Source organism: Rutidosis leptorrhynchoides, chromosome 7, assembly GCF_046630445.1.
Source record: "Rutidosis leptorrhynchoides isolate AG116_Rl617_1_P2 chromosome 7, CSIRO_AGI_Rlap_v1, whole genome shotgun sequence".
Classification (NCBI taxonomy): Eukaryota; Viridiplantae; Streptophyta; class Magnoliopsida; order Asterales; family Asteraceae; genus Rutidosis; species Rutidosis leptorrhynchoides.
The window spans coordinates 116,542,285-116,555,640 of NC_092339.1; positions in this window are offsets into that span (position 1 = coordinate 116,542,285).

A 13,356-nucleotide genomic window follows, 5' to 3' on the forward strand; every position below is an offset into this window, starting at 1 on the left:
GGTAAAAACTGATTTCATAAGCATTCATCATCATCAATCTTTGTTTGTTGTTTGATTCTTGTTACATGTTGTTGTTACTTACTTACTTACTTACTTGTCTTTCTTTACATGTTTCAAGAATCAACTTCTTAGTTTGATTCTTCATTTATATCTTGTATTTAACAAGAACATCAAGAACATAATCTCTCTAGTTATGTTCTACATATTTTGTTTCAAAGAATTAAAGTTCATAGTTGTATAAACTCTTTACTTGTAGTTCTTGAAGTAACTTTGAAGTTACTTCACTTAAAGATCAACTTGGGTTGAATCTTTAAAAGTAAGAGCAACTATGAATCATCTTCTTGTTTAGATTAGCTTTCTACTTTATTTATTTCAAAGATTCAAAGTTTATAATCTTTAATTTTTGTTACTTGTGTTCTTGTTTGTTGTATGTTACTAGAATACCACCTTCATGGTTGGTTTAGGTTTATCATTCATTTTCTTTATTTCTTATTGTTAGTTGCTTACTACACATTTGAACAAGGACATGAAACCAACAAGAGCTTACACTTTGGTGCAAGTATCATGGATCCAACACTTGGTTGTGATCTTTCTTAGTGTTCATGAACTTGTTCATAAACTTACATGTAACCTTGGTTCATCAAACACTTACAACACTTGCACTTGAGTTATGATGGACAAACCTTGGTCTAAATGATGTTAACACATCAACGAGTTGTACACTTGAAGCTATACGCATCAAGGATGAGAACCGTGATGAACATCAAGCACCGAGACAACCGGAACTCTCCAAAACCCACTGTTCTGTCCAAAAGTTTCTGACCTACTGCTTCTGGAACAGACCAGTAGACCTGGGCTGTTCTAACCTTGATTTTTAGATAGAACTTTTCGAGTAGATAACTTTTCATATAGGACTCGTCTTAATCCGAGTTACGGTTTAGGATTTATGGCCCTCCGATCGTTACCATGTCCTTTAACGTTGTGCAGAAATTTCTGACCTACTCGCACTTAGACCGTCGCCACGGTCAAACCAAGACGAGTTTGCTTCTGTAAATTTTACCACACTTAAGGGACTCATAGACGGAGCCATGACCACTGGTCTCACCTTAATTCAGTAAGGGTAGAGGCCGTGGTGACTGACCGAAGTCAGCCTTTGTTTTAAACGACTTTCATAAACGAGTCTTACTTGTTACCTTTTGTTTAATGATGATTGATGATGACCCTTATGACCTTAATTACGTACTTATAAACCTTTTGAGACGACTTATTGACTTAGTGCTATTTGACTTAGGTTGAGGACGTTTGGACCGTTACTTGCACACCACTTTCCGACTACTACCTTACCATTACTACTAATCATTGTGAGTTATAGCATTCCCTTTTTACTTTAACTTATTTTGGGAACTGAGAATACATGCGGATTTTATGTTTTACATACTAGGCACGAGTACTTAAACTTATATATGTGTGGGTTATATAACGGCAGAAACATTCCCTTTAGCTCGGTAACGTTTAATCATTGGTTTTTGAACCGTGAACGCGAATCTTAGATATGGATCCATAGGGTTTGACATCCCCACTCGGGCTAGTAGCGCTAGCATTTAACGAGTGTTTAATACTTCGAGGTTATACGCACTTGCCAAGTGCACTTTAAGGGGGTACATTAAACGTTAAGTTAGTTACCGGGTGCCCACGGTTAAGCATATACTTTTACATACTTTTGAAACGCTCGTTGTAGCACTGAAATCTCGTGGCCTACTTACATTACTGTTATACTTAAACTATAGCTCACCAACCTTTGTGTTGACCTTTTTAAGCATGTATTTTCTCAGGTGCTTGAAGTCGCTTCCGCTATCTTACTAGTCGTGCTGTAGAACCCGCTGCCTAGAGTTGTTATCGCATGACTACTTATGTTGCATTCAAACTTTTTACTTATGAACTTATGTTATGTAACGACCATTATGGTCACGTACACTTATTTAATGCTTCTACTTAGCGAAGCATACTTTTGATTTGTAAAACAATTGATGTATGTTATGACATCACTTTTATTTATGAATGTAAACTCTATTTTGAAAACGCATATAGTACTTAACCTTGTAATGATCCTGTTGTTGATGGTCCGTACATGATGATTTAGTACGGGGCGTCACATTTGGTATCAGAGCATTGGTTGTAGGGAATTAGGATGCATTAGTGAGTCTAAGACCGACCCGAGTAGGATTCACTAATAGGGCTAATCTACAACTTGTCAGTTTACTTGTTTCCGCTGAACTTACTGCATGCTGCTGCTTACTGTTACTGCTATATGCCATATGCTACTACATGATTTCACTACTGCATGCTATTACTTGCTTTCGATTGCATGCTAGTTTCGTACGATTACTGATATTGCCATGCTACTTATTGTTATACATGATTTAAACTGTTGGCCTATTATTTGCTTGCTTCATGACATACTGACATGGAAAATTTATTTTTCCTTGTTCAGATGTCGGACGTTCCACCTACTGACATCCCGAGCGGCTCAGGCCCCGTTGTTCCTCCCACTGCTGCACCTGTTGCTGCTGCTGCTGCTGACATTCCGGCCCCGACACCCACTGGCGACCCCGGCGCCTCTAGTTCTGGAGCTAGCTCTAGTGTGCCTATCCCGGCGTCTTCTTCCAGACCCCTGAGGCAACTGGCTCGCATTGGTGGCATGGAGATCCCCGCGGAGTTCGGGGAAGGACCCTTCCGTAATCACTGGCGCACACCTTGCCGACGCACTGCCGACGGCCGCTTAGCCGTGATTACGCCAGGCCGACACCGACAGATGCTGGCCGCTTTCGGATACGTTGAGCCACCCGCGCCACCACCGCATGATTCAGACGACGGTTCTTCCACCGATGCTTCTTCAGACGACACCTCATCTGACGACTCCAGTGATGAGGAGGATCCCGCTGACCGACCGATTCAGGCACCTTCTACCCCGCCGAAGAAGCGGTATCGCTTCGCTGGCATAATTCCTGGTCGTACTGTCACTGACGCTTATGGTCGGCGTCGTAGGATCACTGCTCGTAAACGGCTAGTGCCGTACCCCGCCGACCCACTGATATTACCGTCTCCACCCAGAGCCGGACCATCCACTTCAGCACCACCGGCTCCACCTGCACCGCCAGCACCACCTGCCCCATCACCTTCCTCTAATGAGGAAATGAGGCGGGAGATTGAGATTCTCCAGACTCGAGTTACTGAGCTCGAGGAGCAGTTGGCTCATGTTTTGGACATCTTGTACCCACCATCGCCGTAGGACTTTGTACTAGATTCTGTATTGTAATTTCTTTTGTAATTTCATATTTTACTTATGTAATGTACGAACTTATTGTAATGTATGAACTTATTATCATTAATGAATGGAATTTGTGTTGCTTACTTCTTGCGCAAGTGTTCTATTTACGTTATCATCTCTTGGTTTTGTGGTACTTATATATGCATGCATTACTTAATCAACATGTGTTGTGCTGTTTCATGTTGGTTGTTATATACTATATTATTATTATTTGCATAATTGATTTTGACTCGAGTCAAAATGTTTGTATAGAACATCATGGCCAACGGGAGATCTATCCCCACCGCGGCACAAATTGAGGAAATGATTAACGAGCGAGTCGCTGCTGCACTAGCTGAAAGACAACCCCAAGTTCCACCACCACCGCCTGTCAATCCACCTGTCGTCCGAGATGGGTGTACTTACAAGGAATTTCAAAACTGCAAGCCACACTACTTCAGTGGCACTGAAGGACCCGTCGGTCTCACCAGATGGTTCGAAAAGTTGGAATCGGTATTCAGGGTTAGCAATTGTTCTGAGGCTAACAAAACGAAATTTGCATCTTGCACGCTGTCTGATGGCGCGCTCACATGGTGGAATACCATGGCCCAAGCGAAAGGAATTGATGAGGCGTATGCTACGCCTTGGGAAGAATTTAAATGTGCTATGATCGAGGAATACTGTCCGAGAACCGAGATTCAAAAGATGGAAATCGAATTTATGCAATTGAAGACCGTAGGGAACGACCTTAACAGCTACAACCGTAGGTTTTTGGAATTGGCTCTTATGTGTCCAACCATGGTCACCCCCGAATTTAAGCGTTTGGAGAAATACTTCTCGGGACTTCCTAAGTCCATCAAGGGTAATGTTACCTCATCCAAACCACCAAGTGTTCCCGAAGCAATGCGCATGGCGCATACTCTCTTGAATCAAATCATCCTGGACGAGCCGGAGAAGGCTAAGTTTGAAACTGTTAGTGGTGAAAAGAGGAAATGGGACAACAACCACAACAACAACAGGGGTAGGAACTATGATCAAAACCCGGCAAAACGACATGAAGGGTTCAGGCAAAACAACAACATGCACAACAACAACACCAACCCCAACAACAACAACCGCACCAATCCGAACTACAAAGGAACCCTACCACAATGCAATAGGTGCTACAAGCACCACACTGGGTATTGCAATGTTATCTGTGAGAAGTGCCAACGATCTGGACATGTTGGCAAGGATTGCAAGGTTACCACTTTGAATGTAAAGCCAAACCACAACAACAATGGGCCTAAGAAGTGTTATGAATGTGGAAAGACGGGCCATTTCAGAAACGAGTGTCCTAACAAGCGTAAGGATGGCGGACCACCGCGTGCTAGAGCCTTCAACGTTAATGCAAGGGACGCTCGCGACAACCCCGACTTGGTAACAGGTATATTCAAGATCAACAATCTTTTAGCTTCTGTCCTATTTGATACTGGTGCCGATAGGAGCTATGTGTGTAGACATTTTTGTGATAAGTTAGATTGGTCGTTAGTTCCTTTGAAGGAAAGTATGCTTGTCGAGGTCGCAAATGGAAAACTTGAAAAGGTTGACCATATTAGTCGTGGAGCTATTATCAACATAGCTGGTGCAGATTTCGAAATTGATTTGATACCTATCAAACTGGGAAGTTTTGACGCGATCGTCGGTATGGATTGGTTGAGCAAGATAAAGGCCGATGTTATCTGTGGAGATAAAGCACTTCGCATACCACAAGGAGATGGCGAACCACTGGTTATCTATGGAGAGAGATGTACCTCGAAGTTGAACCTCATTAGTTGCGTGAAAGCGCAAAAGATTATGAAGAAGGGACGCTTTGCTGTCCTAGCACATGTGAAAGCGGTAGAAACTGAGATGAAGAACGTGAACGACGTTCGAATTGTGAACGAATTTTCTGATGTCTTCCCAGAGGAATTGCCTGGATTACCGCCGCAGAGAGCAGTAGAGTTTCAGATTGACTTAGTGCCAGGAGCTGCACCTGTAGCTCGCGCACCTTATAGACTCGCACCTTCCGAGATGCAAGAATTACAGAGTCAACTACAAGAGCTATTAGATCGAGGGTTTATCCAACCAAGCTTCTCGCCTTGGGGCGCACCGGTGTTGTTTGTGAAGAAGAAGGATGGATCCTTCCGTATGTGTATCGACTACCGTGAACTCAACAAATTGACTATCAAGAATCGATATCCTCTTCCACGAATTGACGATCTTTTTGATCAACTACAAGGATCGAGCGTTTATTCAAAGATCGATTTGCGATCCGGATATCACCAGCTGAGGGTGAAGGAAAGTGACGTGATGAAAACTGCATTCATGACCCGTTATGGTCATTATGAGTTCCTCGTGATGCCATTCGGTTTAACAAATGCACCTGCCGTGTTCATGGACCTCATGAATCGTGTCTGCAAGCCTTACTTGGACAAGTTTGTTATCGTCTTCATAGATGATATCCTCATCTATTCTAAGAGCGAAGAAGAACATGAGCAACACCTCCGATTAGTGCTTGAACTCTTAAGACAAGAGCAACTTTATGCCAAATTCTCCAAGTGCGAATTTTGGTTGAAGGAAGTACAGTTTTTGGGTCATGTTGTGAGCGACCAGGGTATCAAAGTTGATCCCGCCAAGATTGAAGCCATCAGCAAGTGGGAGACCCCCACTACTCCAACGCATATTCGCCAATTTCTAGGTCTCGCCGGTTATTATCGAAGGTTTATCGAAGGATTTTCTCTGATTGCGCGTCCTTTGACCGCACTGACTCACAAGGGCAAGAAGTTCATTTGGGAACCCACACACGAATCAGCATTCCAAATTTTGAAGAAGAAGTTAACCTCCGCACCTATCCTATCACTTCCTGAAGGCAGCGACGACTTTGTTGTTTATTGCGATGCATCGAAGAGTGGTTTTGGTTGTGTACTGATGCAACGATCAAAGGTTATTGCCTATGCCTCCCGCCAATTGAAGATTCACGAGCGGAACTACACTACACATGATCTTGAACTTGGAGCCGTTGTCTTTGCACTCAAATTGTGGAGACATTATTTGTATGGAACTAAGAGCACTATCTTCACCGATCACAAGAGTCTCCAGCACATCTTCGATCAGAAGCAATTGAATATGAGACAGCGTCGATGGATCGAGACGCTCAACGACTACGATTGTGAACTCCGTTATCACCCTGGAAAGGCCAATGTTGTAGCTGACGCTTTAAGCCGAAAGGAGAGGACGGCACCTCTCCGTGTTAGGGCTCTGAACATCACCATCCATTCGAACCTCAACAGCCAGATCAGAGTAGCCCAAGTTGAGGCTCTCAAGGAGGAGAACATATCTCACGAGCATTTGAACATACTTGTCTCTCGATTCGAGGTTAGAGAGTCTGGACTCCGATGTTATGCCGGAAGAATTTGGGTACCTTACTATGGAGATCTACGAAGCCTGATACTTGATGAAGCACACAAATCGAGATATTCGATTCACCCCGGTGCAGGTAAGATGTACCACGACCTTAAAGAACAGTATTGGTGGCCGAATCTTAAGAAGGACGTTGCGACTTATGTTGGTAAATGTTTGACTTGCTCGAAGGTTAAAGCCGAACATCAGAGACCTTCTGGGTTACTTCAACAGCCGGAAATCCCACAATGGAAGTGGGAAAGGATCACAATGGATTTCATTACTAAGCTGCCGAAGACGGTGGGCGGATGCGATACTATTTGGGTTATTGTTGACCGCCTCACCAAATCTGCACACTTCCTAGCGATGAAGGAAACTGATACAATGGAAAGACTTGCTCAGCTGTACATCAAAGAGGTTGTATCTCGTCATGGTGTACCTTTATCAATCATCTCCGATCGCGATCCCCGTTTTACTTCCAGATTTTGGCGTTCTTTGCAAGAAGCCATGGGAACTCGTCTTGACATGAGTACTGCTTATCATCCTCAGACTGACGGGCAAAGTGAACGAACGATTCAGACCTTGGAGGACATGCTGCGTGCATGTGTCATTGATTTTGGAAAGGCCTGGGAAAGGCATTTGCCACTCGCCGAATTCTCGTACAATAACAGTTATCACTCAAGCATTAATGCTGCACCTTTTGAAGCATTGTATGGTCGTAAGTGCCGATCTCCTATTTGTTGGGCCGAAGTAGGCGAAAAGCAAATCACCGGACCCGAGGTAGTTCACGAAACGACGGAGAAGATTGCTCAGATTCAAGCTAGACTTAAGACTGCCCGTGATCGCCAAAAGAGCTATGCCGATCTTAAACGGAAAGACTTTGAATTTAATATTGGTGATCGTGTAATGTTGAAGGTTGCACCTTGGAAAGGTGTGATCCGTTTTGGAAAACGTGGAAAGTTGAACCCACGATACTTTGGTCCATTCGAGATCTTGGAACGTGTTGGACCAGTTGCATACCGTTTGGATCTACCAGCACAATTGAGCTCAGTTCATCCTACCTTCCATGTGTCAAACTTGAAGAAGTGTCTTGCTGCACCCGAACTCATCATACCATTGGAAGAACTTACTATTGATGACAAACTCCACTTTGTGGAGGAACCTGTTGAGATTATGGATCGTGAGATCAAAACTTTGAAACGCAACAAGATTCTGATTGTACGAGTACGATGGAATGCCAAACGAGGACCTGAGTTTACTTGGGAGCGAGAGGATCAAATGATGCGAAAGTATCCTCACCTTTTCCCGACTCCTCCATCTACCTCAGCTTAAATTTCGGGACGAAATTTTCTTTAACAGGTGGGTAATGTAACGACCCTGGTTTTACCAACGTTATTTATTAATAATTATTATTATTAATACGCTTGATTAAACGAATGTATGTTATTACATTTACATGTTGCTTTAATTTCCCGTACTTGAACTTTAAATGCCCGAAACGTCTTTGTGACACCCGGAACTTGCACGAATAATATTTTCAAGTATTATTTACATTCATGATTAATTTTATTAATCATTTTAATTAACTAAGATGGTTAGTTAATTACTTGGGCTTAAGTTGGACTTATTTGGATTATTTGCAACTTGGGCTTTAATTAGTGTAATGGACTCTTGAATAAGACTCACAAGCCCACCCTACTTCTTTTAATGGACATTAAGCCCACTCTTGCATACTTGTAAGTATCATTTAAACATAAACTAACTAGTTACTTGCTTAAGGAATCTAGTTGCCTTATAATCCCCATGAGACTAACCCTTTTATCCATCTTTTGTAAGCTTTAACACCAAGTAACCACCAAACAAACACACCCACCCCATGGGGGCTGCAGGCCGTGAGTTTTGTGGCTTCAAGGAGTCCACACTTCATCATTTCTTCATTACTTGTTCACTTGAAATCTCATTCTCACACACACACAAAACTTGCATCTTATTTTCTCTCTTTACTTTCTCTCTTTTCTCTCATACTTGTAAGTGTTTGAAACAACTTCTTTTCTTCTTTTCTTTGTTGGTAAAAACTGATTTCATAAGCATTCATCATCATCAATCTTTGTTTGTTGTTTGATTCTTGTTACATGTTGTTGTTACTTACTTACTTACTTACTTGTCTTTCTTTACATGTTTCAAGAATCAACTTCTTAGTTTGATTCTTCATTTATATCTTGTATTTAACAAGAACATCAAGAACATAATCTCTCTAGTTATGTTCTACATATTTTGTTTCAAAGAATTAAAGTTCATAGTTGTATAAACTCTTTACTTGTAGTTCTTGAAGTAACTTTGAAGTTACTTCACTTAAAGATCAACTTGGGTTGAATCTTTAAAAGTAAGAGCAACTATGAATCATCTTCTTGTTTAGATTAGCTTTCTACTTTATTTATTTCAAAGATTCAAAGTTTATAATCTTTAATTTTTGTTACTTGTGTTCTTGTTTGTTGTATGTTACTAGAATACCACCTTCATGGTTGGTTTAGGTTTATCATTCATTTTCTTTATTTCTTATTGTTAGTTGCTTACTACACATTTGAACAAGGACATGAAACCAACAAGAGCTTACACTTTGGTGCAAGTATCATGGATCCAACACTTGGTTGTGATCTTTCTTAGTGTTCATGAACTTGTTCATAAACTTACATGTAACCTTGGTTCATCAAACACTTACAACACTTGCACTTGAGTTATGATGGACAAACCTTGGTCTAAATGATGTTAACACATCAACGAGTTGTACACTTGAAGCTATACGCATCAAGGATGAGAACCGTGATGAACATCAAGCACCGAGACAACCGGAACTCTCCAAAACCCACTGTTCTGTCCAAAAGTTTCTGACCTACTGCTTCTGGAACAGACCAGTAGACCTGGGCTGTTCTAACCTTGATTTTTAGATAGAACTTTTCGAGTAGATAACTTTTCATATAGGACTCGTCTTAATCCGAGTTACGGTTTAGGATTTATGGCCCTCCGATCGTTACCATGTCCTTTAACGTTGTGCAGAAATTTCTGACCTACTCGCACTTAGACCGTCGCCACGGTCAAACCAAGACGAGTTTGCTTCTGTAAATTTTACCACACTTAAGGGACTCATAGACGGAGCCATGACCACTGGTCTCACCTTAATTCAGTAAGGGTAGAGGCCGTGGTGACTGACCGAAGTCAGCCTTTGTTTTAAACGACTTTCATAAACGAGTCTTACTTGTTACCTTTTGTTTAATGATGATTGATGATGACCCTTATGACCTTAATTACGTACTTATAAACCTTTTGAGACGACTTATTGACTTAGTGCTATTTGACTTAGGTTGAGGACGTTTGGACCGTTACTTGCACACCACTTTCCGACTACTACCTTACCATTACTACTAATCATTGTGAGTTATAGCATTCCCTTTTTACTTTAACTTATTTTGGGAACTGAGAATACATGCGGATTTTATGTTTTACATACTAGGCACGAGTACTTAAACTTATATATGTGTGGGTTATATAACGGCAGAAACATTCCCTTTAGCTCGGTAACGTTTAATCATTGGTTTTTGAACCGTGAACGCGAATCTTAGATATGGATCCATAGGGTTTGACATCCCCACTCGGGCTAGTAGCGCTAGCATTTAACGAGTGTTTAATACTTCGAGGTTATACGCACTTGCCAAGTGCACTTTAAGGGGGTACATTAAACGTTAAGTTAGTTACCGGGTGCCCACGGTTAAGCATATACTTTTACATACTTTTGAAATGCTCGTTGTAGCACTGAAATCTCGTGGCCTACTTACATTACTGTTATACTTAAACTATAGCTCACCAACCTTTGTGTTGACCTTTTTAAGCATGTATTTTCTCAGGTGCTTGAAGTCGCTTCCGCTATCTTACTAGTCGTGCTGTAGAACCCGCTGCCTAGAGTTGTTATCGCATGACTACTTATGTTGCATTCAAACTTTTTACTTATGAACTTATGTTATGTAACGACCATTATGGTCACGTACACTTATTTAATGCTTCTACTTAGCGAAGCATACTTTTGATTTGTAAAACAATTGATGTATGTTATGACATCACTTTTATTTATGAATGTAAACTCTATTTTGAAAACGCATATAGTACTTAACCTTGTAATGATCCTGTTGTTGATGGTCCGTACATGATGATTTAGTACGGGGCGTCACATTATTGGTGTCAGGAGGCAGATCAACGGAACGTGGCTCAAGTGGGAGTCACACTCATGGTAAACCGAAGTCTAAAAAGAAGAAGACCTATACATGCTACAATTGTGGCAAGAAAGATCACCTGAAGAAGGATTGTCGAAGTTTAAATAACTCAAATCCTCAAAGAAACATTGCAAGCACTTCAGATGATGGGGCTGCTTTGGTTAGTGAGGCAGTGGTAGCAAATGAAGGCAGAAAGACATTTGTTGATGTCTGGTTATTTGACTCGGGAGCTACTTTTCACATGACCCCTAGAAGAGAATGGTTCAAACAATATGAACGTATCTCAGGAGGATCTGTATACAGTTGTAATGATCATAAACTAAAGATCATTGGAATTGGAGATATCATTCTGAAGATGCATGATGGTACAGTTCGTACTATTCAAGGTGTGCGACACGTGGAGGGTTTGAAGAAGAACTTATTGTCTTTAGGACAATTGGATGATCTTGGTTGTAAGATGGTGATACATGAGAAGATTATGATAATCAAGAAAGGCGCGGTTGTACTTATGAAAGGAGAAAAGGTGGGTGCTAATTTATACATTCTTAAAGGCGAGACGGTACAGGAATCGGAAGCATCTGTTGCTTCGAATAGTTCAAGTGATAAAGTTGCTATGACATGGCATCAAAAGCTTGGACACATGTGTGAACAAGGTATGAAGATTCTTGTGGAAAGAAATCTTATTCCTGGTCTTACAAAGGTATCGCTACCTTTCTGTGAGCATTGTGTAATCAGCAAGCAGCATCGCCTGAAGTTTAACACATCAAATTCTATAAGTAAATTGATTCTAGAATTGGTTCACTCTGATGTGTGGCAAGCACCAGTTCAATCCCTAGGAGGAGCAAAGTATTTTGTATCATTTATTGATGATTACACTAGGAGATGTTGGGTGTACCCAATCAAGAGAAAGGCGGATGTGTTTGAAGTTTTCAAACTTTGTGGTGGAACAGTAAGCTGGGTTTCAAAACTGCAGTCAGTTGTGGCAACGTCAACAACAGAAGCAGAATATGTAGCAGCTACTCAAGCTACTAAAGAGGCAGTATGGTTGAAGATGTTGTTGGAGGAACTCGGGCACAAACAGAAGAATATCACTTTATTTTGTGACAACCAGAGTGCCTTGCATCTTGCAAGGAATCCGGCATTTCATTCGAAAACAAAGCATATACGAGTTCAGTATCACTTCGTTCGTGAGAAAGTGGAAGAAGGAACCGTGGATGTGCAGAAAATTCATACTGACGACAATGTGGCCGATTTTCTAACAAAGTCAATCAACCGTGACAAGTTTATTTGGTGCCGTTCCTCATGCGGCCTAGCAGAGACGTAAGCAACATCATTGGCAAGGAAGAATTATCGTGTGAAGATTGATTGAGCTTCAATCGAATCTTCAAGTGGGAGATTGTCAAATATGGAGGCTTGGTTGGTGAATTCTATGGTCAAATACACACATGTATATTGTGGTATAAGACTTGGTAAAACTTGGCATACTATACCTACCAAATTGTCTACTAAATATTTACCATTTAGCCATCTTGAATTAGTATAAATAGAGCAACATGTAAGCTCATTTATACATCCCATATTCATTCTTCAATCTTGTATTCTAGTAGATAAATAGAGAGTTGTGAGTATTAATCTCCTAATTACAAGAGATATAAAGATTGATACTTATCCTTGTAATTAGAGAGAGTGTAATTCCTATTTTTCTTATTAGTGAAACGTTTCTTTCCTTGCTCGTGGTTTTTACCCTATTGGGGTTTTCCACGTTAAATCTTGGTGTTCCTTTATTGTCATTATTTCGAGTATTACTAGCGGTTTGCTATAATTCGGTGTCGCTTTTCACAACATTTACAATCTATAAAATGATTTTATTGAGAAAAATAGACCGTGTTTAGAGATCAGTTAGTAAAACATATTTACATATCGGTTCCTAAAACATATATCATGTATTAATTGAGTTACTTACAGGAATTGATCATGCAAACAAATGATAGGACAAAGCCGGTGTTGGTGAATCAAAAGAAACTGTCTTGACCCGTCCTGATCCGCCATTATAATTTGATTATTGGGTGCGAACCCAACTGCCTGTTTTGGCACCCGCAGATTATTGCAGGTCATGTAGGTATGAAAGTATTAAGATAAACAGTTTAGCGTTTTGTTGTTTTGTAGTATTACTGTATTAGACATTTCATATATTACTATACATTATTATGTTCCAAGTGACATGATATGATTCTCTTATTATACCCGCTCTTTTTGGCAGGTTGATAATATGCCAAGAATAAGTAACTATCTATTTTTTATTTTTCTTTGGTTTTGGTTTAACATAAAGTACTAACATACATTTCATATAATTGTGAAGTAGTGATT